At 47.9% G+C, this 4,715-nt stretch overlaps 1 protein-coding gene across 2 annotated transcripts in view; it reads left to right on the top strand.

The window, feature by feature from the left end:
- SEPT11 (septin 11) overlaps window positions 1-4,715 on the top strand; it is a 144,332-nt gene that overhangs the window by 409 nt on the left and 139,208 nt on the right. The window lies entirely within an intron of this gene.

Raw genomic sequence — 4,715 nt, 5'->3', positions numbered from 1 at the left:
GCGGCCGCCCCGCCCCGCCCGGGTGCCGGGCGCGGGGGGGGGGGCTCCATGGAGCCAGCCGGCGGCGCTGGTTTCTCCCCAGCCGTTTCCCACAGCCCGAGAAGTCCCGCTGCCGGGGGTACGGCTGCCCGCTGTGCTTGGGATGGGAGCGTGCGTTTATGTATCTTCTTTTTTTAAGGGGGAGGAGGAAAAATGCCTCGAAATCCAGACTTTTGTGGGGTTTTGGTTTCAGGCAATCATGTGTAAGCTTGGACAATAAGACCTGAAACGCTCAGGGGGATCCTGCCATATTCTGCAACCCTGCTGTGTTTTAGTGGGAAATATTCAGGTTTGGCTCTCCGTTCTCAGAAAAGTTTAGTTTTTTTGTTTTTTCCCAGGTGAACTGGGAAGGTCAAAGCATTAAGGAGGGTCTTTTTTTTGTTTTTGTTTTTTTAAATATCCATAACCTTAAAGAAAATACTTTCTATTATGTCTACTTCTAGGAGAAACTAAATGGTGACCAGATCTTATGCATCATTTCACAAGGGGGTAGGGGGAGAGCCACTCCATTGACTTTTTCCTGTAACTTTTTTTTTTTTTCTTCTAATGCCTGCTGGTAAAACATGTTGGCCATGAGCTGACCGTTTTAAATGTGGCTCCTTTCATAATGTGAAAATGGTGTCAAGATGTGCTCAGGACGTGGCTTGGATCTCACAGTTTCCATGTTTATTGTGTTGGTTGTTCCCTTTATTTTGTAGGTGTGCATCTCATAAGTTAACAAGCTACTAGGCTCTTCTGGTAGGAACAGTAAAGTAAATTAATAGCTTTTTTTTAGTCATCCTGTTGTGGATAGGAAGGAGGTATATTGCTAAACTAAAAAGAAGTGATGTTTAATAATAGAACTCTTATGATTTGTGTTAACTAGTAAAATGACTGGCCTGTGGTCTGAAATTGCTCTCTCAAGTCCCATGCTAGCAATATATTGAGCAAGTGTTTAACATTTTTTAATCCATGTTTATGTCCCATTGATTTCAGTGAGATGCAAGCATGCAGTTAAGTGTGTTGCAGAATTGGAGCTTAAGGATCAGACTCTACTACCCTTACTTGGGTGAGAAAGTACCCAACTTTTGTGAATAGGCTTGGTGTTTAGCTACATGCAGGCTTCCACAGGCTTAATTTAAGGTGTGATTTTATTTTTTATTTTTAGAAGACTTCTTCAAGCCAATAGAGAAGACTGTGGTGACTCATGTTTTAGTTTAGTTTACATCCATCATTTAAACTGGGCAGAAAGGAGCAGCTCTTTCACTGGAATAAGTGTCCCAAGTGGGGATTTGCACCAGTTGAAATAAATTGGTCCTTGTTTGTATGCAGTCCAGATCTTGCGCATTTTAAGGGGACTGCTTGCCATACTATAAAGCAGGGGTTTCCAACCCCCAGGCCATGAAGGGTTGGCTGCCGAACCAGAAGTGTGTATTTCATACTGAATATGAAAAAGGGTTTCCTGCCTGCCTGCCTGCCTGCCTGCCTGCAGTATGCCAGTCACTTCTGGTCCATGGTCAGTTCTGGTCCTTGGTCTGCTGGTCCACAGCATAAAAAGGTTGGGAACCCTGCTCTAAAGCATAGATGACTGTTGATAGTGGAAGGGAGGACACGACTTAAAGGGTCTGGTGGTACGCAGTGGGGCTGAGGTCAGTTGGTCTGTTGTGGCAATGGTGGTGGGGACAGGATAAGGTGCTGTTACACAGCTGCACTCTGTGGTAGGCCTTTGGCTGCCTGGGAGCTGCAGCAGGCTCTGACTTCTGACATTGGGCTGCCTGCTGCTGCTGCTCACCCAGCTTGGGGCTATGGGGAGAGTTGGAGCAGCCACTTCTGGTGCACCCCCTAGACATGCTCCACAGGCCCCCAGAAACCTGGGGGGGGGTGCATGCCCCACTGATGCATCACAAGCTATTTCATCATGTAAACTGGTAGAAGGAATCGTTTGGCTATAGCTCACTTATCTTCTGCACTACAACTTGGTTCAGGGGTGGGCAGTTATTAGGGCTCAAGGGCCACTTAAGTTTTGGTGAGCTGTTTGTGGGGGTGGGGGAGAGACGCCAGTTGATCTTATTCGGCCTGCCGAACATTGCCAGGAGTGTGAGAAGGGAGTCCTGTGCCGTTCTGATCTGCCACAGCTGGAGCTGGGGTGGGCCGCACAGTGTGCAGACTCCTCTGCCCCCCTGCAGCCATCCCAGCAGCCACTTCTCATTCCCCTGCCCTACTTGGCTTCCTGCTGGTGCTGTGCAGGGCCCATACTGGAGAGGGCACAATGCAGCGTGCTGAGTATCCATCCCGCTCACCACCAACTGCTGGTGCCATGCAGCCCCAAGAAAATTTGGGGAGGCTGCCCCATGTTGAGCCCCCCTGCAGCCATCATGGACTCACCTCCTAACAGCGCCATGGTGGCAGCAGCTCATTGCTGTGGGCAGGAGGGCTACTTGGCATGTGGCATTACACTGCATCCTATGCGGGTCTCTCTGCTGGCAGTGATGCCAGGACTGCGCAACTGCAGTGACAATAGGAAGTGGGAGGGAGCGGGGCAGAGGAGTCTGTGCTGCCCAGCCTGGCCCTGGTGGCAGCAGAGTGGAAGGGTGCAGGGTGCAGCCTTCCCCCCTCAGACTTCTGGCAGCCCTCAGCAGGCCTATAGGATCTGTTAGCATGCCAGATGTGGCCCATATTGTCCCACCTCTGACCTAGTGGACTCTACATCTGTACAAATGTCTCCTTCCTTGACTCTGTTGCTGAACTAGAGCTGAGCTGTTCTGAGTTGGCCAGAAGCTGAGAGCCTTGTAGTCACTTGCGGACTACTCTATATGTTAAATACCTTTATGTTTAACCCTTTTGTTCAAATATATGGGAGGAGGAAGCTGGTGAAATGGTAAATGGGTGAATTGGATGCCAAGGGAAGATGGAGATTACTTGACTAAATTCAGAGTTTAAAAAGCTACTCTGACTTTTTTTCTTCCCTTCTCTTCCTCTCCCCCTCCACTGCAAAATAAGAAGCAGAAAAGAATAAAACTAAGAACAACTTTGTTGACTTGCCAAACCAGGTTAACATTCTTTAGTCAAGATTTTACTTCTGAGATGACCCTGGCAAAAGGTGATGCCATGTTAATGGTAGAAAACTGGTGCACGCCCTCACACACAACCAAGAGCAAAGTTTTTTTTTTTTCCAAACAAACTGCTTCAAAACAAATGTATTGAATTAACATGGTAGGCTGCCTATGTGTTTGGTTAGGTGGGAACTTTTTCATTTTAAGACCCTGTACCTACATGCACAGTGTGATAGGAGGTTACCTCATTGATTTCAGTGGGACTCATTGCAGGGTTTAAACTTCAGCCTGTGCACTCATTTCTTCAGGATTGGGGTCAGGGACTCCAGTACCTACTGTGGTGCTTAAAGCTTTTGGGGTCAGGGCTGAACTTCATAGAAAAATGAATGGCTTGAGGACAAAAAGGTGAAATGCAAGGTGAAGCTAACTTTGAGTGATGATTTTACATACGGCCTTGGAAGATGCTGTTATCATCTGAAAAATTAAAATAGCCTATCTCTGTTTTTAATCTTCTTTTGAAACTATACTAGCAAGCTGCCAACTTTTCTATTAGAAAAATATGCAAGAGAATGAAAATGGAGGAGGGTTAGTGAAATTGTACACTCTGGCATTTTTTTCAAATATCTTTGGCAATTTATGAAGTCTAATGATTTCCAGACAACAGAAGGGAGGAGGCAAAGAGCAAGGACCTCATCAGAGTTATTGAGCACCTTCAGGTCACAGTGTAATCGAATTGTAAGAATTGCAGGTATAGCCACAGTTTTCGAAGATTATAATGGGTAGGTGCTCAGTTTCTGAGCTGAGAAGCATGGCTCCACTTGGCAATGAGACTGTGGAGGGCACCCTCCTGCCATCACCCTCCAGCTCTGTCTGACAATGTTTGAGAGCAGCAGTGGGGATGCCCTCATGATGACTTCACCAACTCACTTCTGGGCTCGGTGCATACGGAACAGGAGTGGGTGTGTGGGATTTGCTTCCTGGCACTGCTCTCCAAAGGCCCACAGAGGCAGTATGAGCATAGCCAATGCATATTTGCAGAAGGGGTTTCTAGCCTGTGGTGCTTTACATTTGGCAACTGGTAAGGGGTTTGGGGTTGCAGGAGAAGGAAACCTGATTGGTACCTAGAATTGTAAATGTGTGGCAGTTGGTTCTTCCTTCTTATAGTAACAGGGCTATAGAGGCATCCTGAGTACCTTGCAGCTGTTAATGGATCTGAGGGGAGGAAATGCTGTTATCCTAATTTTAAATGAAGAGGTGAGGCACAGAGAGACGGACTGCCCAAGGTTGCACAGGAAGTCTATGGGAATGCAGTATGGGAATTCATAGCTGCCCCTGGAATGGGGTGGGGGTGCAAATAGGGAGACTGCCCCTGGGCCCCATGCTTTGGGAGGCCCTGTGCACGGTGCCATTGGCAAGTGTGCCACCACTTTGCACGGATGCCGCACGCTGCCAGCTTCCTGCTCTGGCTGCTCGCTCCCCCCTGCCCTGCTTCCCCCCCTTCCCCCAGGCTGATATGCCCCAGGCCCCACACACCCCTAGGGGCAGCTCTGGCAGTGAATTGATCTTTGACCTCTCAAGTTGAGGAAGCTTAGTTTTAACCATTTCTCCTTTCAACCTGCTCTCTCAAAAAAACAAACAAACAAA

Source organism: Gavialis gangeticus, unplaced genomic scaffold (assembly GCF_001723915.1).
Source record: "Gavialis gangeticus isolate Ggan-Ray unplaced genomic scaffold, GavGan_comp1, whole genome shotgun sequence".
Classification (NCBI taxonomy): Eukaryota; Metazoa; Chordata; order Crocodylia; family Gavialidae; genus Gavialis; species Gavialis gangeticus.
The sequence above is the reverse complement of the archived record's forward strand: the minus strand, read 5'-3'. Positions and strand labels throughout refer to the sequence as shown.